This window comes from Mustelus asterias, chromosome 16 (genome assembly GCF_964213995.1).
Source record: "Mustelus asterias chromosome 16, sMusAst1.hap1.1, whole genome shotgun sequence".
In the NCBI taxonomy this organism is placed as follows: Eukaryota; Metazoa; Chordata; class Chondrichthyes; order Carcharhiniformes; family Triakidae; genus Mustelus; species Mustelus asterias.
In genome coordinates, this window is record NC_135816.1 from 14582786 (window position 1) to 14607508 (window position 24723).

Below are 24723 nucleotides of genomic sequence, written 5' to 3' on the forward strand. Positions count from 1 at the left end.
CTCAAGCATCTTCCTCCTCAATAATGGGGCATTGGAAAAGCCAAGGCTGGAACATTTGCACCAAGCTTCAGTCTGAAGTGCCGAGTGGATGACCCACCTTGCTCAGCATCCCCCCATTAAAGAAGCCAGCCTTCGGCCAATTTGATTCAGTCTGCATGACATTAAGAAATGGTTGTGCGCACTGGATACAGCAAGTGTTATGGGCCCTGATAATATCCCAATGGTGCTGAAGATTTCCACTCCGGAACTAGCTCCTCGAGATAAGTTATTCAAGTCCAGTTACGGTCCAGGTATCGGTGAAGCAAAGTGGAAAACTGCTCAGTTCTGTCATGTCCGTAAAAATACAGGACAGATCCAAACTGGCAATTACCCTGGCCTATCAGTCTAGTCTCAATCACCAGCAAAATAATGGAAGGTCTCACCAGCATTGCTTTCAAGTGGCACTTACTCAGCAATAAGCCGCTCTCCGCTACTCAGCTTTTGTTCTTCCACGGGCCACTTTGCTCCAGTCAGCCTTGTTCAAACATATATAAAAAAAGAGTTGAATCTCAGAGGTGACCTGAAAGTGTCTGCCCTTGATATCAAAGCAGCACCTGACCGAATGTGCTATCAAAGAACTATAGAAAAACTGAAGTCAAGGGGAATGAGGGAGAAAACTCTCCACTGATTGGAATCATATCAGACAGAAAGAAAAGTTGTTTTGTTTGGCGATTCGCATACACGGTGACACAGTCTCAGGATACGGATCACACTAAAATTGGTGGAGTTGGGGTTAGTGAAGAGAATTAGTCAGAAGATACGGCAAGATATAGACCAGTTGGAGACTTGGGTGGAGAAGTGGCAGACGGAGTTTAATCCAGACAAGTGTGAGATAATGCATTTTGGAGGCTCCAATGCATGTAGGAATTATACAGAAAATGGTAGAACCCTTCGGAGTATTGGCAGGTAGAGAGATCTGGGCATGCATGTCCACCGATCACTGAAAGTGGCAACGCAGGTGGATAAGGTAATCAAGAAGGCCTATGGCATGCTTACCTTCATTGGTCGGGGCATTGAGTATAAAAATTCGCAGGTCATGCTGCAGCTGTACAAAACCTTAGTTCGACCTCATTTAGAATATTGTGTACAATTCTGTTCGCCACACTACCAGGAGGATGTCGATGTTTTGGAAAGGGTACAGAAGAGGTTTACCAAGATGTAGCCTGGTTTGGAGGGTATTAGCTATGAGGAGAGGTTGGATAAACTTGGTTCATTCTCACTGGAACGACGAAGGTTGAGAGGTGACCTGATACAGGTTTACAAGGTTATGAGTGGCATGGACAGAGTGGATAGTCAGATGCTCTTTCCTAGGGTAGAAAAGTAAAGTACTAGAGGAGAGAGGTTTAAGGTGCGTGGGGAAAAGTTTAGAGGAGATGTGAGAGGCATGTTTTTTTACACAGAGGGTGGTGAATATCTGGAATGCGCTGCCCAGGGAGGTGGTGGGAACAGGTAACGATAGCAGCATTTAAGGGGCAACTAGATGAATGCATGAATAGGATGGGAATGGAAGGATATGGACTCCAAAAGTGCATACGGTTTTAGTTTAGGCAGGCATCATGGTCGGTGCAGGCTTGGAGGGCTGAAGGGCTTGTTCCTGTGCTGTACTTTATTCTTTGTACTTTGATCATTTAGGACTGAGATGAAGAAGAATTTCTCCTGTTAAAATCTTGTGGATTTCTATCCCAGGGGGTGTAGCTGCTCCATTGGTGGCTATATTCAAGGCTGAGATAGACTGTGATTCTCAGTTAATCGGGCGATATGAGGAGCATGCAGAAAAGTGGAGTTGAAGCCCATTCATATGGAATGGTGGAGCAGGCTTGCTGGCCACATGGTCTACTCCTGCTCCTATCCCTTCTATTCTTGTTTTGCTGGAGGTCAATCATTTGAGCCCCAGGACATCACTGCAGGAGTTCCTCAGGGTGGGTCTGATACCCAACTATCTTTAGCTACTTCATCAATAACCAGCCCTCCATAAAGTAAAAGTGGGATCAACCACTGATAACCGCACAACGTTCAGTAACATTCACAGCCCCTCTGATAATGAAGCAGTTACTCTTTATCTCCACCAGGTCCTTCACATCCCTATGCCTGCTTAGTGTTCCTCTATCCACCCCATTGCCCATTACCCCTGTGCCAGCTTCGTGCAACTCACACCAATGCATGCCCTAACCCACCACCCTTTGCCCTTATCCCCTCCATGCCAACTCACCTAGTATCCCTGGACAGTTCCTTGACAATATTGACACTTCTGGGTAGCTTTGACAGGGTGAATACTTCCTGGAAAGCTTTGACTGCTTTGACAGATAGACAGTTCCTTGATAGCTGCACAATTCTTTGACAACGAGATAGCTCCTCGACAGCTAGAAAGCTCTTTTACTTTCCCCCTCTCACCTTGAACCTGTGCCCCCTTGTAATTGACACTTGCACCTTGGAAAAAGCCTCTGACTATCCACCCTGTCAATGCCTCTCATAATTTTGTAGACCTCTATCAGGTCTCCCCTCAGCCTCTGTTTTTCCAGTGAAAACAATCCTAGTTTATCCAACCTCTCCTCCTAGCCAACACCCTCGAGACCAGGCAACATCTTGGTGAACCTTCTTTGCCCTCTCTCCAAAGCTTCCACGTCCTTCTATGGTGACCAGAACTGCACGCAATACTCCAAATGCATCCTAACTAAGGTTTTATATAGCTGCAACATGATTTCCCAACTCTTGTACTCAGTGCCCTGGCTGATGGAGGCAAGCTTGCCAAATGCTTTCTTAATCACCTTGGCCACCTGTGTTGCCACTTTTAGGGAACTGTGGACCTGCACGCTCAGATCCCGCTATATTAACGTTCCTAAAGGTTCTGCCATTTACAGTTTAATTCACACCTGAATTTGATCCTCCAAAATGCATCATCTCGCATTTGTCCAGATTAAATTCCATCTGCCATTTCTGTGCCCAAGTCTGCAATCTATCTATATCCTGTTATATCCTCTGATAATTCCCGGCACTATCAGCAACTCCACCAATCTTCGTGTCATCCGCAAACTTACTAATCAGACCACCTACATTTTCCTCCAGATCATTTATATATACTACAAACCACAGAGGTCCCAGCGCTGACCCCTGCAGAACACCACTAACTACAGATCTCCATTCTGAAAACCACCCTTCCACTGCTACTCTCTGTCTTCTATAACCAAGCCAGTTCGTATCCATCTAGCCAGCCCACCCTGAATCCCAGGTGATTTTAGTTTTTGTACAAGTCTGTCATGTGGAACCCTGTTAAACGCCTTCCTAAAGTCGATATAAACTACATCCACAGCCCTTCCCTCTTCAATTATCTTTGTCACCGCTTCAAAAATCTCAATCAAGTTGGTGAGACATGACCTTCCCCGTACAAAACCATGCTGCCTGTCACTAACTAGTCCAGTTTCCTCCAAATGTGCATATATCCTGTCCCTCAGTATCTTCTCCAAAAGCTTCCGCACCACTGACGTCAGGCTCACCGGCCTATAATTTGCTGGATTATCACTGCTTCCTTTCTTAAACGAGGGAATAACATTGTTGTGTTTCAGGACAGGACTTAGAATTTACAACCATTTCTGGGAATTTTGCAACAGCAGAGAGCTTTGAAAGAAATTACTAATGTTGGTCAGTGTCATGTCTTTAATCAGGCAATTGAGGTGAGCCTCTTAGAATATGAGCTCCTTGATTAAGGGCACATTTTAATTTGATGTTTTAAGTTTCCTTTCCGCTTTGTCTTTTGTTTGGGGCGGTTCCCCTCCTTTTAGGGAGATGATCTTTTTGAATTGTCCTTAAGTCAGTTTGATTTTGTTTATTTGGTTCAACACAAACGATACCCCTGATTAAGGGTCCCCTAAGTTAATTTGATTTTGTTTATTTGGTTAGACAACAAAAGATGTCCCTGATTAAGGGTCAAATTGATGGATCAATCAGGGAGCCTCTTGCTTTGTACCTAACCAGGCGTGTCAGTACCTCTGGGACTCCTAGTGTAGGCTGCTAACTGAAAGCACTCTGTATGCTGTTGCCAGACTTGTAAATAAAGGGATTTTGGTGAAGGGACTTCTGCCTCCGAGGACTTATAACAGTAAGAAATTGAAGGGTTAATTCTCATTTTGTGGTTCCCCACTCGATATCAGGAGAGGGAATTGCTCTGTGTCCACAAGTTATCTTTGGCTTTGTTTGGAGCCTGGTAATTAACTGTGATTGCTTCGATTCACTATTGGCTGGGATGGAATTCCTGAATACCTGATGATTTTCAATTGAAAGAACCTAATTTCTGTTAGTTTTTGTTCAAAGAGGAGTCATTGAATATTTAATAAAAGGAACTGCATTCCTTTCAACTCGCTCCTTAGTGCTTGAACAATACCTACTCTTACAACCTCTTTAGAAAGCCTATTTTACACAAACAGTATCAAGTGCCCCCTAGTCTCTGATCAAAGTCTGCATTTCTTCCTCCTCGCCATGGCTATGCTCATGCAGGCAGCTTCCAATAACCCGATGGTGAGTCTCCGGGTGTGAGGATGGTTGATATGTCCACAAGTCTAACCCTGCAGTGGTTTTTACATGCGAATGATCTTTGTAAGCCAGCCTTTGTGACACATCAATGCAGCATGATTAAGCAGAATAAATTCCATCATCCTTATTCCCAGGAATGTGCAGACTCTCTGAAGCAATCCCCCTTTTATAAAAAGAAAATAAAGATTTGCATTTATTTAGCATCTTTCACACCAAAGAACATCCCAAATCCCTTTACAGGTGATAAAATACTTTTAAAGTGTAGCCACTGTTGCAATGTAGCCGTCAATTTGTGCACAGCAAGCTCCCACAAACAGAAATGTGATCAGATAATCTGTTCTTATCCATTGACTCTGTCTACACTTCCTGCTGCCTCGGAAAAGCAGCCAGCATAATTAAGGACCCCACGCACCCCGGACATTCTCTCTTCCACCTTCATCCGTCGGGAAAAAGATACAAAAGCCTGAGGTCATTACCAACCGATTCAAGAACAACTTCTTCCCTGCTGCTGTCAGACTTTTGAATGGGCCCACCATATATTAAGTTGATCTTTCTCTACACCCTAGCTATGACTGTAACACTACATCCTGCACTCTCTCCTTTCCTTCTCTATGAACGGTGTGCTGTGTCTCGATAGCATGCAAAAAACAATACTTCTCACTGTGTGTTAATACATGTGACAATAATAAATCAAATCAAATCAAAATCAAATCAAATTATTCAACAAAGTACTGAAGTCTTCCCTTTTTTCTGGCATTTTAATGGCTGCTTCTTTTACTAACAAATTTGTTTCATATTAGAAATGCTGGAGAGCTGGACTCTCATTTAAGACTCACACACACACACACTCTCACTCACACACACTCACACACTCTCACTCACACACTCTCACTCACACACACACACTCTCACTCACACACACACACTCTCACTCACACACACTCACACATTCTCACACACACACTCACACACTCTCACTCACACACTCTCACTCACACACACACACTCTCACTCACACACACTCACACATTCTCACACACACACTCACTCTCACTCACACACTCTCACTCACACACACACACATTCTCACACACACACTCACACACTCTCACTCTCACTCTCACACACACACACTCACACACACTCTCACACTCTCACTCTCACTCTCACTCACTCACACACACACACATTCTCACACACACACACACACACTCTCACTCACACACTCTCACTCACACACACACACATTCTCACTCACACACTCTCACACTCTCACTCTCACTCTCACTCACACACACTCACACACACACTCTCACACTCTCACTCTCACTCTCACTCACACACACACACACTCTCACTCACACACACACACTCACACTCACACTCACACATTCTCACACACACACTCTCACACTCTCACTCTCACTCTCACACACACACACTCACACACACTCTCACACACTCACACTCACACATTCTCACACACACACTCTCACACTCTCACTCTCACTCTCACACACACACACTCACACACACTCTCACACACTCACACTCACACATTCTCACACACACACTCTCACACTCTCACTCTCACTCTCACACACACACACTCTCACACACTCACACACACTCACACACATACTTTCACCTGGTTTCTGCTCTCACCCATGGCCATGCCTCACTCCGCCACCCGCTTGCCTTCGCTCTCGCCCTTGCCTGGGACGTGGAGACTCTATCTCGTCCTATCAGAGGCCAGCTTTTCAGTGCATTGGCTGGTGATAGGCTGACAAGTGCGCCTATCAGTAACCAACGCGGTATGAAAATCACCTGTGATTGGACAAGCTGGAAGGACTGCTTTTTTCCAAACTTACAACAGCTGGAGCTGCCGCTGTTCCAAACAAATAATGATAGCCTCATGGTCACCATTACTGAGAGGAGCTTCCAATTCAAGATTATTTTTAAAATGGAATTTAAATTCCACCAGCTGCCATGGCGGAATTTGAAACAATGTCCCTGGAACATTAGCATGAACATCTGGAGTAATAGCCCAGTGACAGGACTACAACTTCACCACCTACTCTCAAGAGTTAGAGACTAAAATCAGGGATTCACCAGAGGCCAGGTCTGGAGGAACACAGTGACCTCAAGAGGATGGTAGGGCTCGAGGAGGTTATTGAGTTAGGGAGAGATAATGCCATGGAAGGATTTGAATACAAGAATAGGATTTTTAAATGGAATAATTGCCAAACTGTGAGCCGATCAGAGACCAGAAGGGTAATGGCTGAACGTGATTAGTCCTAGTTAGGGTATGAGCAACACAGATTTGGATGTGTCCAAGTTAATGGTGGATGGAAGGTGGAAGGTCAGTTGGGAATGAATTGGAATATTGAGTTTCGAGGTGAGGGTTTCAGCAGGAGATGGGTTGAGGCATACCAGGTGGAGAAGTGTGTTACTTAAATATACAAGTTTCCCTGAGACTGAATGATAACTGTCAGCTGTTCAGTCTGGATGCCAGTGCGGAGGGAGAATTAGATGTCCACCAGTCTGTTTTCTAAAGAGACCAATACTATCGCTGGAGCTTTCGCTGGAGTTCAGATGAATGAGGAGGGGACCTCATAGAGACTTATAAAATTCGAACAGGACTAGACAGGGTAGATGCAGGGAGGATATTCCAGATGGTGGGGGAGTCCAGAGCCAGTCTGAGCATTTGGGGTAGACCATTTAGAATGGAGATGAGGAGACATTTCTTCACCCAAAGAGTGGTGAGCCTGTGGAATTCATTACCACAGGAAGTAGTTGATGCCAAAACATTAAATGTATTCAAGAGGCGGCTGGATATAGCACTTGGAGCGAATGGGATCAAAGTTTATGGGGAGAAAGCAGGATTAAGCTATTGAGTTGGATGATCAGCCATGAGCATGATGAATGGCAGAGCAGGCTCGAAGGGCCAAATGGCCTCCTCTGCTCCTATCTTCTATGTTTGTATGCTTCTATCCCCCCTTCCTGGGGAAAGGTTCATCCACAAGAACTGATAAAAACTGATTGTCAAGTGCCAGAAACATTGCTAACGACAAGCCCAACAACATGAATCTATTCAGTAGGCTGGCTATGTAATGTTGTTATTATGTCAGATACTAATGAGCCTAATTTTCAATTAATCTCACCAATTTATATCAATCTTCAGACACTAGTGTCTATTGTAAATTCATTATTACCAAGGAGTTACAACTGGAGTAGTCTGAAAGGACTGAATTGGCTTTGTAACATCTGTTATTTACTTCACCAATTAACCTGGAATAGAAGATTATGCTGAGAGAGTTGGATTGGTTGGCACGGCAGGAGGTTTCTATGGATTGTAGGAGCAATGGTGGTGTAGTGGTGGTGTTACTGGATGATAATTATGAGATTCAGACTCATGTTCTTCGGAGTTACGGTTCAAATCTCGCCACAGCAACCGGTGGAATTTAAATTCAGTTAATAATTTGGGATTGAAAAACTAATCCCAGTAATGCTGACCACTGTTAAAAACCCATCTGGTTCACTAATTTCCCTTTAGGAAAGGAAATCTGCCGTCCTTACCTGGCCTAGCTTATATGTGACTCCAGACCCACAGCAATGTGGCTGACTCTTGAATGGTCTTTCTGAAATGGCAAGGGCATGCGCAACAAATGCTGGTCCACCCAGCAATGCCCACGTTCCATGAATGAATAAAAACAGTGTTAACTCTGTCTTTCCCTCCAGATCCTGCCACAAGAGATATGATGAATGTTTATAAAGCTTTATTCCGGCTACATGTAGAATATTGCTGGTCACCATTTTTTGGGAAGGGTGCGAATGTCGTGGAGAGAGTGCACAGCGGATCTATTAGGATGCTTCCAGGGATCTTAGAATCGTAGAATGGCTACAACATAGAAGGAGGATTGGCCCATCACGTAGGTGCATGCCCACTGAAGGAGCAATTCACCCAGCACCTGTCTTTCCCCCATAGCCCAGCAAGGAATGCCATGATTGAATTTTCCTCCACCACGCTCTCAGGCAGCACATTCCAGATTCTAATCACTCACTGTGTGGAAATGTTTTCCTCATGTCACCATTGCTCTTTTTGCCATTAATCTTCAATCTGTGCCCTCTGGTTCTTGGTCCCCCCGCCAAATGGAACAATTTATTCCTATCTACTCTGTCCCAATCCCTCATGATTTTCTAGAATCCCTAAATGCAGAAGGGATTTGGCCCATCGAGCCTGCACCATCAACAAACCCACCCCTATCCCTATAACCCCACACATTTACCCTGCTAATCCCCCTGACACAAAGGCCAATCAACCTAACCCGCACATTTTTGGAATGTGGGAGGAAACCGGAGCACCCAGAGGAAACCCACGCAGACATGGGGAGAATGTGCAAACTCCAGACATACAGTGACCCGAGGCCAGAATCGAACCCAGGTCCCTGGGGCTATGAAGCAGCAATGCTAACCACTGTGCCACCGTGCTGCCCAATACCTCTATTAAATCTCCTCTCAACCTTACCTTCTCCAAGGAGAGCAGCCCAATCCATCTATATAAGAAAAGTTCCTCAATCCTGGAGCCATTCTCGTGAAACTTTAGCTGCAAGGTTCGGTTGGTGAAGCTGGGTTGGTTCTCCTTGGAGCAAAGGTAACTGTGTGGGAATTAGAGCTATACAAGATTGTGATAAATTCAGATAAGATAGACAAAGAAAAACTGTTCCCATTGGCTATTGGTATGAGGGCAAGAGAACACACATTTAAACTTTTGGGAAAGGGATGAAGGTGGGGGAATGTGACGGAGAAACTTCTATTATCCAGCAAGTGCTAATGAGCTGGAACTCATTGCCTGAGGGTGGTGGAAGTGGAGATGGTCAATTAAGTCAAAATGAAATTGGATGGTTCTTGAGGGGAATAAATTTGGCGGGTTAGAAGGATGGAGAAGGAATGGGACTCACTGAATTGCTCTACAGAGAGTTGCTTTGGATCTGAGGGATAAAATAGGCCTCTGTTGTGCCGTAATAAATCGATAGCTGTAAAAGAGGGAAAGGAGATATATAAATAAATATGTTATATATAGTGAGATTAATAATATATTCAATAATCTCTGTGGGGATGCATATTGTTCATTACTGGAAGATCCTGCCATCTGTTATTTGAATGAAAGATTGTGTTCAGTAATTATCATATAACATTTACAAAATGAATCAGACCAGAAAAAGGTGCAAAGGTCCGTAGAGAATCTGAGTGATTATCATCACAGCACAGCTTCCCAAGCCCTGATTGCGATTTGTACAGAATGACGCAAGGAATCGGTCTCTATTCTTTAAATTGTCCAATTTCCCATTCATCCTCTGCCCTGTAATTGAAATGAACAGAAAAGATATTTGGGGTTGAACATATCCATCAAGAGACAAAAGCTTCACTTCATTTTATCAATGGGTCTGAATCCTGTCTCTGGGATGTGAAATGACTCACCCAGCTCTGTTGTAGATGCCTCCACATTTCAGCAAGGCTCACTGGGTTGTGCTGCAGATTATTCCTTGCTCCAGATATGTTGACTGATGTAACTGCTGGATTTGACCTTGCTGTGATGCATTGGCCGCTATCATTTATTCGTGCTTCTCGGCCTTTTGGCTAAGATCAAGTGTAGTTTTTCTGTCCTGCATTTGGTCAAAGTCATGAGGTTACACTGAGGTTTCATTTGAAGCAATTTTTTTAAAGCGGCATCTAGGCCTTTTGGCTAAGATACAAATGAGATCAAGCCTTGGAGAAGGTGCAATGCCTGCTCCAATCAGGTTGGATCATGTAGACCAAGCCCAAGACAGGAAGAGGCTTGCCTGTCTTGTCAGCTTGGATCTAGAATGTCTCACTTGTTGAGACTTTGAATTGGACTTTGATTGGATATAAACAAAAAATAATTATTATTATTGATTGGGACTCATCCAGCCCAAGCTTTAGATGTAAACATCACAAAGCACAGAACAACACAGCACAGAAACAGACCATTCAGCCCATCATCCGGCATTTTACAATTCGTTGAATTCTAACGGCTCACTCCGCACCACCCCCCCCGCCGCCAACCCCCCCCCCCGCCGCCAACCTCCCCCCCCCCCCCCCAACTCCTGCCACCAAATACAAAACCATTTTCGAGATTTTCAAAATTCCTTTCTGTGATATGGGCATCACTGATTGGGCCAGTATTTGTTGCCTTTCCCAATTGGCGGCATGATGGCACCATGGTTAGCTCTGTCGCCTCACGGCAACAGGGACCCAAGTTCAATTCCGGCCTTGGGTGATTGTTGACCTTGTGTCTGCGTGGGTTTCCTCCGGGTGCTCCGGTTTCCTCCCACAGTTCAAAAGATGTGCAGGTTAGATGGATTGGCCGTGCTAAATTGACCCTTTGTCCCAAGATGTGTAGTTTAGATGGATTAGATATGGGAAATGTGTGGGGTTACCTGGATAGAGTGGGAGTGAGGGCCTGGGTGAGACACTCTGTCAAACTCGATAGGCCAAATGGACTCTTCTGCACTGTAGGGATTCTATGAATTGCCCTTGTTGTGGGTCTGGAGTCACATGTAAGCCAGAGACCAGGTAAGCACGGCAGATTTCCTTCCCTAAAGGACATTAATGAACCATTAATTAATTAGTGATGGTTGTCAGGGTGATCATTGCTAAGGCAAGCTTTACATTCCAGATTTTATTAATTGGCTTGAAATTCCACCAGTTGTCCTGGTGGGATTTGAACCCATGTCCCAAGAGCATTCGCCTGCGGCTTCTCGATTCCAAATTACTTATTCACAATATAGTTCCAGGTTAAAATTGTGTATGTCTTGCAGTGGAACGCACAGGTGGTTGTGCACGCACTGCTGTTACTGTGTACCTATGGTGGAGGGAATTAATGTTTAAGGTAGTGTATGGGGTGCCGATCAAGTTGGCTATTTTGTTCTGAATGGTGTCAGGCACTTGAGTTTTATTGGAGCTGTACTCATCCACGCAAGTGGAGAGTTATTGGCTTCAATTCTGGCTTGTGCCTTGGAGATAGTGGACAGGGTTTATGGAGTCAGGAGGTAAATTACTCAGTGCAAAATTCCCAATCTGGCATGGTGGCACTGTGGTTAGCACTGCTGCCTCACAGCGCCAGGGACCAGGGTTCAATTCCAGCCTGGGGCCACTGTCTGTGTGGAGTTTGCACATTCTCCCCGTGTCTGTGTGGGTTTCCTCTGGGTGCTCTGGTTTCCTCCCAAGTCCAAAGATGTGTGGGTTAAGTGGATTGGCCATGCTAAATTGCCCCTTAGTGTCATGGGGACTAGCTAGGGTAAATGCATGGGGTTATGGGGATAGGGCCTGGGTGGGATTGTGGTCGGTGCAGACTCGATGGGCCAAATTGCCTCCTTTTCCACTGTAGGATTCTATGATCTCTGTTCTGCTCTCATTGCCACAGCATTTATATGGCTGACCCAATTAGATTTTTGGTCAATGGTAACATCCAGGATGTTTATGGTGGAGGATTCAGCAACGGTAATACCATTGAATGTCAAGGGGAGGTTCCCTCTTGTTGCAGATGGACCTTGAGGGAAGCTAGTGTTGAGCTTGCAGGGGCCCTGGCAGACATATTTAAAATGTCAGTATTCACGGGGGAGGTGCCGGATGATTGGAGGGTGGCTCATGTTGTTCCGTTGTTTAAAAAAGGTTCCAAAAGAAATCCGGGAAATTATAGGCCAGTAAGTTTGACGTCGGTGGTGGGCAAGTTATTGGAAGGTGTGATAAGGGCTAGGATCTACAAATATTTGGATAGACAGGGACTTATTAGGGAGTCAACATGGCTTTGTGCGTGGTAGGTCATGTTTGACCAATTTATTAGAGTTTTTCGAGGAGGTTACCAGGAAAGTGGATGAAGGGAAGGCGGTGGATGTTGTCTACCTGGATTTCAGCAAGGCCTTTGACAAGGACCCTCATGGGAGGTTAGTTAGGAAGGTTCAGTCGCTAGGTATACATGGGGAGGTAGTAAATTGGATTAGACACTGGCTCAATGGAAGAAGCCAGAGAGTGGTTGTGGAGGATTGCTTCTCTGACTGGAGGCCTGTGACTAGTGGTGTGCCACAGGGATCGGTGTTGGGTCCACTGTTGTTTGTCATCTATATCAATGATCTGGATGATAATGTGGTAAATTGGATCAGCAAGTTTGCTGATGATACAAAGATTGGAGGTGTAGTGGACAGTGAGGAAGGTTTTCAAAGCTTGCAGAGGGATTTGGACCAACTAGAAAAATGGGCTCAAAAATGGCAAATGGAATTTAACGCAGACAAGTGTGAGATATTGCACATTGGAAGGACAATCCAAAGTAGAACGTACAGGGTAAATGGTAGGACTCTGAAGAGTGCAGTTGAACAGAGGGATTTGGGAATACAGGTACAGAATTCCCTAAAAGTGACGTCACAGGTGGATGGGGTCGTAAAGTGTGCCTTTGGTACATTGGCCTTTATAAATCGGAGTATCGAGTATAAAAGTTGGAGTGTTATGGTAAGGTTATATAAGACATTGGTGAGGCCAATTTTGGAGTATTGAGTACAGTTTTGGTCACCTAGTTACAGGAAGGATGTAAATAAGGTTGAAAGAGTGCAGAGAAGGTTCACAAGGATGTTGCCGGGACTTGAGAAGCTGAGTTACAGAGAGTGATTGAATAGGTTGGGACTTTATTCCCTGGAGCGTAGAAGATTGAGGGGAGATTTGATAGAGGTGTATAAGATTTTGATGGGTATAGATAGAGTGAATGCAAGTAGGCTTTTTCCGCTGAGACTAGGGGAGAAAGAAACCAGAGGGCATGGGTTAAGGGTGAAAGGAGAAAAGTTTAAAGGGAATATTAGGGGGGGCTTCTTCACGCAGAGAGTGGTGGGAGTGTGGAATGAGCTGCCGGATAAAGTGGTAAATGCTTTTAACTTTTAACATTTAAGAAAAACTTGGATGGGTTCATGGATGAGAGGGGTGTGGAGGGATATGGTCCAAGTGCAGGTCAGTGGGACTAGGCAAAAAATGGTTCGGCACAAACAAGAAGGGCCAAAAGGCCTGTTTCTGAGCTTTAATTTTCTATGGTCACTGCCTGGGACATTCATGTTAGTTGCCACTTATCAGCCCAAACTTTAATGTGTTCCAGGTGCTTCTGCATACGGACATGGCTCCTTCAGTATGTGAGGAGCTGTGAATGATACTGAGCGCTGCAATCATCAACAAATGTCCCCACTTCTGACTGGATGACGGAGGGGAGGTGATTGCTGAAGCAGCTGGAGATGGCTGGGCCTAGGACACTGCTGAGAAAAAAGACATCTCTACATCTCTGGTTCTGTGACAATTCTTTTAAATCCATGTCCTTGGTTACATGCCACCCACTCAGTAAAGACAGCTTCTTTTTATTTACTCTCTCAAAAAGCCTTTCATGATTTTGTATAGTTCTAGCAAATCCCTAATTAACATCTCCACACTGCGGAGAACAATTCCAGTTTTTTTCCAGTCTCTCAACAAAAAATTGAAGTCCCTTTCTAGTCAATCCTGTGCTTGAAATCCTTCTGAACGTTTATACTCAGATCTGGGACGCAATATAGGATTTTGCATAACTTCCTTGCTTTTGTAATTTATGCCTACATTAATATTGTTTAAAAAGCCAAGTATCTCGCATCCTTTTTTTTTGAAACAGCCTTCTCACTTGAGCTGTCACGCTCAGAGATCTATATACACACGCCCCCAGGTTTCTCTGATTTTGTACCTTTGTTAAAATTGTACCTCTTTTATTGACTGTCTTCATTCTTTCCACCGAAATGCATCATCTGATACCTCTCAGCTATAGAGATTCTTAGGAATTAAGCATTCTTTTTGGTTGTATCACAGCTTGGTATGGCTCCTGCTCTGCCCAAGACCGCAAGGAACTACCAAAGGTCGTGAATGTAGCCCAATCCATCATGCAAACCAGCCTCACATCCATTGAGTCTGTCTACACTTCCCGCTGCCTCGCAAAGCAACCAGCATAATTAAGGACCCCAAGCACCCCGGACATTCTCTCTTCCACCTTCTTCTGTTGGGAAAAAGATACAAAAGTCTGAGGTCACATACCGACCGACTCAAGAACAGCTTCTTCCCTGCTGTTGTCAGACTTTTGAATGGACCTACCTCGCATGATGTTGATCTTTCTCTACATCCTAGCTATAACTGTAACACTACATTCTGCACTCTCTCATTTCCTTCTCGATGAACGGTATGCTTTGTCTGTATAGCGCGCAAGAAACAATAATTTTTACTGTATGTTAATACATGTGACAATAATAAATCAAATCAAATCAAAGGATCTTATTCGCCATATGTCTGGTCGTTTCACCAATCTGTCCACATCCTCCTGACATCTGTTACCTCCTCAGTCTTCACTGCAGCTCCAAGTTTCTTGTCATCTGCAAACTCTGACATTCAGCGATGTGCACTCAAGTCCAGGTTATTAATATGTATCAAAAGGAGCAGCGGTGCCAATGCTGGCCCCTTGGAGGAAATATCACTGGCCTCCAGCCTGAAAAACAACCCTTCATCCCGGCTTTACGGGAGGTGACATTTCAGAGGAAGCTTCAAAGCTTCTGACTTTTTCAGAATAGTTGAGAGCATAAGAACATAAGAACTAGGAGCAGGAGTAGGCCATCTGGCCCCTCGAGCCTGCTCCATCATTCAATAAGATCATGGCTGATCTTTTTGTGGACTCAGCTCCACTTACCCGCCCACTCACCATAACCCTTAATTCCTTTACTGTTCAAAAATTTATCTATCCTTGCCTTAAAAGCATTCAATGAGGTAGCCTCAACTGCTTCACTGGGCAGGGAATTCCACAGATTCACAACCCTTTGTGTGAAGAAGTTCCTCCTCAACTCATTCCTAAATCTGCTTCCCCTCATTTTGAGGCTATGCCCCCTAGTTCTAGTTTCACCCGCCGGTGGAAATAACTTCCCTGCTTTTATCTTTTCAATTCCCTTCATAATCGTCTATGTTTCTATAAGATCTCCCCTCATTCTTCTGAATTCCAGTGAGTATAGCCCCAGTCCACTCAGTCTCTCCTCATAAACCAACCCTCTCAACTCCAGAATCTACCTAGTGAATCTCCTCTGCACCCCCTCCAGTGCCAGCATATCATTTCTCAAGTAAGGAGACCAAAACTGTACACAGTACTCCAGGTGTGGCCTCACCAGCTCCTTATACAGCTGCAACATAATCTCGCTGTTTTTAAACTCCATCCCTCTAGCAATGAAGGACAAAATTCCATTTGCCTTCTTAATTACCTGCTGCACCTGCAAACCAACTGCTTGAGATTCCTGCACAAGGACACCCAGGTCCCTCTGCATGCTGCAATTTTTTACCATTTAAATAATAGTCCATTTTGCTGTTATTCCTACCAAAATGGATGACCTCACATTTACCAACATTGTACTCCATCAGTCAGACCCTCGCCCACTCACTCAGATTATCTATATCCCTTTGCAGACTTTCAGCGTCCTCTGCACACTTTCCTCTTCCATCCATCTTAGTGTTATCTGTGAATTTTGACACTCTACACTTGGTCCCCAACTCCAAATCATCTATGTAAATCGTAAACAACTGCGGTCCCAACACTGATCCCTGAGGCACACCACTAGTCACTGATCACCAACCAGAAAAACACCCATTTACCTCCACTCTTTGCTTTCTGTTCATTAACCAATCCTCTATCCATGCTAATACATTACCCGTAACACTGTGCACCTTTATCTTATGTAGCACCTTGTCAAATCCCTTCTGGAAATCCAGATACACCACATCCACAGGTTCCCCATTGTCCACTGCACATGTAATGTTCTCAAAGAATTCCACCAAATTAGTCAAACATGACCTGCCCTTCATGAACCCATGCTGCATCTTACCAATGGGACAATTTATATCCAGATGTCTCGCTATTTCTTCCTTGATGATAGATTCAAGCATTTTCCCTACTACAGAAATTAAGCTCACCGGAATGGTAAGAGGTGACCAGATTAAGGTTTAAAGAACATTGCAATTACAATCAGTAAACAGCTGAAGGGATGGTAATGGATGGGGAGTGGACGGGATGATGGGGGGTGGTGGGAGGGAGGCGGGGGGCAGGGGGGGGTGGTGGGGAGGGAGGCGGGGGGGTGGTGGGGAGGGAGGCGGGGGGCGGGGGGGGGGGTGAGGAGGATCAGATATTTAAAGTACCATGGGTGGGATTTTCAGGCCCGTCATCCCAGCAGGACTTTCCCGTCCTGCCGAAGGCTGCCCCTCTCCTCTGACACCAAAGCTGATAAAGATGAGGGATTCTCTGAAAAACCTGTCACTGAAGCAAGTCCTTAAATGTTGCTAAAAGGGGTCCAAATATTTAGTTGAAAAAGGAATATTTTAGATTATGGAGTGAACAAGAGTGTGTGATTAGACTGGGTAGGATATTAAAGGGTGTGGGGTGGTGTTGGGGTGAGAGGGTGAGTGAGATTAGGTTGGGTGGGATATTAAAGGGTGTGGGATTGGGTTGGGATGAGAGTATGAGTAAGGTTAGGCTGGGTGGGATATTAAAGGGGGCGGGGTGGTGTTGGGGTGAGAGGGTGAGTGAGATTAGGCTGGGTGGGATATTAAAGGGTGTGGGGTGGTGTTGGGGTGAGAGGGTGAGTGTGATTAGACTGGGTGGGATTTTAAAGGGTGTGGGGTGAGAGGGTGAGGGTGATTAGACTGGGTGGGATTTTAAAGGGTGTGGGGTGGTGTTGGGGTGAGAGGGTGAGTGAGATTAGATTAGGTGGGATATTAATGGGTACGGGTGGTATTGGGGTGAGAGAGTGAGTGAGATTAGACTGGGTGGGATATTAAAGGATGTGGGTGGGGTTGGGGTGAGAGGGTGAGTGTGATTGGACTGAGTGGGATATTAAAGGGTGTGGGATTGGGTTGGGATGAGAGGGTGAGTGTGATTAGGCTGGGTGGGATATTAACGGGTGTGAGGTGGTGTTGGGATGAGAGGGTGAGTGAGATTAGGCTGGGTGGGATATTTAAGGGTGTGGGATGGGATTGGGATGAGAGGGTGAGTGTGATTGGATTGGGTGGGATATTAAAGCGTGTGGAAAGTGAGTAGGAGAGTGGATTTAGACTGGGTCTCCCATGTGAGGAAAATGTGCAGCACAGATTTAATTAAGCAAATGGACTTTACTGTTGTTCTAGAAACTTCTATAATCACATTTTTAATCTCTTTTGCGAATTTAATTTACTTACTGTACACTAATAACACATATTTTTGACCAATATTCAGTTTAATTTATTATTTCTCTACTCAATTAGCAGAAGCACGCTAAAATCCATTCCAGGTCTCTCACTGGGGATCTCCAGTCCATGTGTTGTTTCTTGTATATATTAGCATTGTTTTCCCTGGAATTTCAAAGGTCAAGGGGCGATTTCAATGGAGTTTTTAGGCTATTAAAGGGAAACAGACAGGGTGGTTTGGAGAGTCAGGGAGTAGGGGGCAGAATAGAGGCAGGTCTTCCAGGAGTGAAATAAGGAAAAACATCTACAAAGGATGATAAATGTTTGGAACTCTCCTCCACAAATGGCAATCAATGTACAACCAGTTATAAATTTTAAATTGATAGCTTTCTGTTAACCAAAGGTATAATGGGATATCGCACAAGTATATGGAGTTAGGGTGGTAGATCAGTCATGATCTTACTGAATAGTGGAACAGCTTCAAGGGGCTGAATGACATCCTCCTGTTCCTTTGTTCCAGCTCTTTGCCCAAGCCTCATATGCTACCATTGGATTCCACAGTCTTCCAATGAGGCGTCTAGTCGAAACTTCTCTTCAATTTCAAATAAGTGACCTACTTTAATCATAATGTCCTCAAGAAAGTCAAGAAGGTTGGCTTGATATATGGGAAAAGATGTTGACTATCTGACTGATCTATGCCCCTCATTATTTTATAGACCTCTATAAGATCACCCCTAAGTCTCCTACGCTCCAGGGAAAAAAGTCCCAGTCTATCCAGCCTCTCCTTATAATTTAAACCATCAAGTCCCGGTAGCATCCTAGTAAATCTTTTCTGTACAATTTCTAGTTTAATAATATCTTTTCTATAATAGTGACCAGAACTGTATACAGTATTCCAAGCGTGGCTTTACCAATGTCTTGTACAACTTCAACAAGACGTCCCAGCTCCTGTATTCAATGTTCTGACCAATGAAACCAAGCATGCCGAATGTCTTCTTCACCACTCTGTCCATCTGTGACTTGATTTTCAAAGAGCTATGAACATGTACCCCTAGATCTCTTTGTTCTATATCTCTCCCCAACACCCTACCATTAACTGAGTAAGTCCTGCCCTGGTTCAATATACCAAAATGGATCACCTCGCATTTATCTAAATTAAACTCCTTCTGCCATTCGTCAGCCCACTGGCCCAATTGATCAAGATCAAGAACTAATGTCTTTTATGGAAGGAAATCTGCCGTCCTTACCTGGTCTGGCCTACAGGTGACGGCAATGATATTGACTCTCGACTATCCTCTGGAAATGGCCCTGTAAACCATTCCCTCGCAAGGGCAATGAGGGATGGGCAATAAATGCTGGCCAGCCAGCGACACTCATGTCTCACAAATGAATTTTAAAAACTTCCTCTAAACTTCTCAGTATCCTCCCATTTATTGTGTAATCCTCTATCTTGTTTGACCTGCCCAGATACACCACCTCACACTTAGAACATAGAACATAGAATATTACAGCGCAGTACAGGCCCTTCGGCCCTCGATGTTGCGCCGACCAGTGAAACCAATCTAAAGCCCCTCTAATCTACACTATTCCAATATCATCCATATGTTTATCCAATAATCATTTAAATGCTCTTAATGTTGACGAGTCCACTACTGCTGCAGGCAGGGCATTCCACGCCCTTACTACTCCCTGAGTCAAGAACCTACCTCTAACATCTGTCCTATATCTCTCACCCCTCAATTTAAAGCTATGTCCCCTCGTGCTAGCCATCACCATCCGAGGAAAAAGGCTCTCACTATCCACCCTATCTAATCCTCTGATCATCTTGTATGCCTCTATTAAGTCACCTCTTAACCTTCTTCTCTCTAACGAAAACAACCTCAAGCCCCTCAGCCTTTCCTCATACGATTTTCCCACCAAACCAGGCAACATCCTGGTAAATCTCCTCTGCACCCTTTCCAACACTTCCACATCTTTCCTATAATACAGCGACCAGAACTGTACGCTGATGCGCGATTAAATCACTCGGGAGGCTGGATCGTACCCGGGGAAATAAAGGCTTTTATTAGTAACAAGAATGGAGCATACTATAGAACAATACAATCCCAGACTAAAGGGTCACTTGGCAGTGCAGTGACCTTTATACTCCTACAGGTAGGCGGAGCCAACCAGAGTGTACCACAGAACAATACCAACAGGTAGAACACCCCAACCCTAACAGTGACAACAGTAACATGTCCAAGTACCCATAGTGCTAATCATCTATGGTTCAGTACCCATAGTGGTAACCATCTATGGTTCACCACATACGCAATACTCCAAATGCGGCTGCACCAGAGTTTTGTACAGTTGCAGCATGACCTCCTGGCTCCGAAACTCAATCCCTCTACCAATAAAAGCTAACACACCGTACGCCTTCTTAACAACCCTATCAACCTGGGTGCCAACTTTCAGGGATCTATGCACATGGACACCCAGGTCCCTCTGTTCATCCACACTACCAAGTATCTTACTCTGTATTCCTGTTACTACTTACTTCTCTGGATTGAATTCCCTTTGCCACTTTTCTGCCCACCTGACCAGTCCAGTTTGTACAGAGGTCAAGCCACTTGTGATATAACACTAATGAGTGTTTGATGTGGACGTTCTGGTCTATACAAACCTGTCCACAGCGTCTTACAGTTTACATATTGCACATGTGGGATTTATTTCCCAGAGATACATTTTCAGTGGGTAGAACTTTCCTCATGATTATAAGGATTTTGGGAGCAGGATTCTGAGCAGTAGAGGGTCAAAGAATATGGAGTGTGAAGAGAGCTTCTATGTTTACAATTGGTTGCCAAGGGATTCCTGATCTTCTAACCCTATGACTACGTTTTAATAAGATGCCGCAGTGCTGGGAAGGCAGCTCCAGAGAGTGCCTGTAAATTCTATTTCACTGTTAGCGAAACAATAATAAGATATTGGGGTCAAACTAATTGGCTCCGCAGTGGGTCATCTGAAGACTGGATCAGCAGCCAGACCCAGACATCATTGACACTCGCTATCTTTAATAATGGGAATTGTATAGAGGTCAAGTCGTTATGTACCAGGGGGAACAAACAAATTCAAGCAAATGGCGTTATAAAATCAGCAGCCATAAACCAACCAAGCTGTTTCATTCCAAAGGAAAGCAGCAAAGTTAGATAACAAAGGGCAGCGATTCTTACCACAGAATCCTTATGTAAGAGTGCCGAGCAACACTTCAAATCATGTTGCCATGGTACCAACTGTTTTGTACTCAAGGAAAATCACTGAATAGAAAGCTCTGGAACAGAGCCAAACATACAAAAGGGTACTTTTTATAAATATATATATTATGTATACACTAAATTTACAGGCTTTTCAATTGCAGGCATTAATCTTCAGGAGAGTGCTTTGGAAACCAGATCACGCACGGCCACTGGTTTTAACGCTACCCTGGCTGAGTGTGACTAATGTGGGATATGGGTAACATGCCGACTGATTTGATCGCTCCCCTGAACTGTGGACAAATGCCCCACTGCAACTATTCCGACAAACCCATTCATGGGATCTTGCTGTGTGCAAAATGGCTGCCGTGCCTTGTTGCCAACATGCGTTTGAAGCCTGGAGAGATATTTGAGAAGCAGTGTGAGGTGCTTGATCTCAGGGTTTGGAGACTGATGGAAAGTAACTATGGTACGTACTATCTGTCCTAAGCAGGTCTATTCATAGAATCCCTACAGTGCAGATGGAAGCCATTCAGCCCATCGAATCTGCACCGACCCCACCCCCCACCCAGGCCCTATTCCCGTCCCTCCACATATTTACCCTGCTAATCCCCTGACACTAGGGTTAAGTTAGCATGGCCAATCCATCTAAACCGCACATCTTTGGACTGTGGGAGGAAAACGGAGCACCCGGAGGAAATCCACGCAAACACGGGGAGAACTTGCAAACTCCACACAGACAGTGTCCCGAAGCCAGAATAGAACCCGGGTCCCTGGCGCTGAGAGGCAGCAGTGTTAACCACTGTACCACCATGCTGCCCTTAAGCCTACTGCACCTCGTATTCCCAGGCAGTCTCCCATCCAAGTACTAACCAGGCCTGAGTCTGCTTAGCTTCCGAGATCAGACAAGATCAGGTGTTTTCAGAAGAGTATGAGACGTTTGAATGGTGCAGGATCTGTGCCTCGATCCTGTTTGGATTATAAAAGGCAGCTTCCTGCCACTGTTTGAAGTATGCTGCAGTGTTAGGGACTCTGCGTGTAATCTTGCCCAGGGGAACAATGATTGCGGAAGTCCAATCTGTAGCAGATGTCAGGAGCTCGATCCTTTCTCAGAATCATTTGTCACCAATCATCACCGATTTGTAAGAGGATTTAAAATCAGCTACTGCTGGGAAACCTTGTCCTAAAAGCAGAACCCAGAGGATTATTGACACTTTACAAAGTCCATATGAAGAATTTGCAGCTTAAAGCCATATTCGTAGTGTTTTACTTAGTAGAAATATACTCTACAGAATCGGGGCAATCCTGCAGAATCTAGCAGCCCAGTGGACAGATAACCCTCCCACCTCTGCAGTAGGAGACATGGTTGATGCTATCTGATAATTCTTGTAACAATCATAGAAACATAGAAACTAGAAGCAGGAGCAGGCCATTCGGCCCTTTGAGCCTGCTCCGCCATTCATTTTGATCATGGCTGATCATCAAATTCAATATCCTGATTCCCCCTTCCTCCCATATCCCTTTATCCTTTTAGCCCCAAGAGCTATATCTAATTTCTTCCTGAAATCACACAATGTTTTGGCCTCAGCTACATTCTGTGGTAGTGAATTCCACACATTCACCACTCTCTGGTAAAGAAATTTCTACTCACCTCAGTTCGAAAAGGTTTACTCCTTATCTTCAAGCTATGACCCCCTAGTTCTGGATTCCTCCACCATTGGGAACATTCTTTCTGAATATGCCCTGTCAAATCCTATTACAAGTTTATAAGTTTCTATGAGATCCCCTCTTACTCTTCTAAAGTCCAGTGAATATAATCCTAACCGACTTAGTCTCTCTTCATGTGACAGACCTGCCATCCCAGGAATCAGCCTGGTAAACCTTTGCTGCACTCCCTCTATAGCAAGGACATCTTTCCTCAGATAAGGAGACCAAAACTGCACACAATACTCCAGGTGTGGCCTCACCGACGGCCTATATAATTGCAGCAAAACATCCCTATCCCCTAAACTCAAATCCTCTCGCAATGAAGGCCAACACACCATTTGCCTTCTTTACTGCCCGTTGTACCTGCACGCTTACTTTCAGTGACGGATGCATGAGGACTCCATGGTCTTGTTGAGTATCCACCTCTCTCAATTTACACCCATTCAAGCATTCAATGAAATCATGGCTGACCAGTAAGCTAACTTTATGCATCCACTTTGACTCCATTGCCGGAATTCTACCGCCCCACCCACCGTGGAATCGGAGCGGGCGAGGGTCGGACAATGGAAATGTTCGTTGACCGCAGGCGGGATTTTCGAGTCTTGGGTTGAGCTAGGCTGTAAAATCCCGCCTCATAGCTCTTAAACATGGCGAGCAAAAATCCATCAGTTTATGGTTTAAAATGAGCTCGCAATTACAGCTTGTTGTGCAAGGGACTTTCTGTCATTGGATTGATGAAGTGTTTCCCAACTCCTCCCCCCGAATGCCCCCACTCTGATTTTGCTGCTATTTCCTCTTGTCCTAGACTTTCCCAGCAGCAATGAAAAAATTTCTTTACACGCTCGCCAAATCCCTTGAGTATTAAAGTTATCCCCAGCACCCAGAGCTAAAGAGGAAAGGTCACAGCCAATCCTCCAGGCCACCATCCAATGATTCTCCCCAGAAAGCACACATGAAGGGAGGTGAGGTAAGGGGTGAGAATGGGCTCAGTGCTGATGGTGGGACGAAGAACAAAAACAAAGAAAATTACAGCACAGGAACAGGCCCTTCGGCCCTCCAAGCCTGCGCGGACCATACTGCCTGTTCGAACTAAAGTCCCCTACCCTTCCGGGGGCCAAAAACCTCTATTTACATCCTATTTATGTATTTATCAAGATGCCCTTTAAAAGTCACTATCGTATCTGCTTCCACTACCTCCCCCGGCAGTGAGTTCCAGGTATCCACCACCCTCTGTGTAAAAAACTTGCCTTGTGCATCTCCTTTAAACCTTGCCCCTCGCACCTTAAACCTATGCCCCCTAGTAATTGACTTCCAAGCTGGGAAGAAGTTTCTGACTATCCACTCTGTCCATGCCCCTCATAATCTTGTAGACTTCTATCAGGTCGCCCCTCAACCTCCGTTGTTCCAGTGAGAATGAATCAAGTTTCTCCAACCTCTCCTCATAGCTAATGCCCTTCATACGAGGCAGCATCCTGGTAAATCTTTTCAGTACCCTCTCCAAAGCCTCCACATCCTTCTGATAGTGTGGTGACCAGAACACTATATTCTAAGTCCAATTCACACGGTCTCCAGGGAGAGGAAAATAATCCCAGCAAAAGATGATAGAGGAATAAGGAAGATAATAATGTGACATTAATGCCTCTTGGACTTTCCCTTGCGGTTCATTTGACCATATACATGGATCACGTGATCCGCTCACACATACCGATCAAGTGATAACTGTCCAGTGGATCAGATGATTCCAACGTGGATTACATGATTTCCCCCCTATCCCAACACAGACACAGACCAGGTGACCCTACACAGATCTTGTGACACCAGCAGTGTAGGTTGCTGTTGTGTTTGTAACTTTCCAACAAGGACACCGAGTGCAGATTGTAGGCGGCTTTGAAGACAGTTTATTAAGAATTTAAATAAAATACACAACCAACTCCAACAGACCCCCACTAATCAGAACAAAACA

The 24723-nt window shown here is 44.8% G+C and overlaps 1 pseudogene; it reads right to left on the minus strand.

The window, feature by feature from the left end:
- Nucleotides 1–21877: 21877 nt before the first annotated feature.
- Nucleotides 21878–21997, minus strand: LOC144505700 (5S ribosomal RNA; annotated as a pseudogene).
- Nucleotides 21998–24723: the final 2726 nt, after the last annotated feature.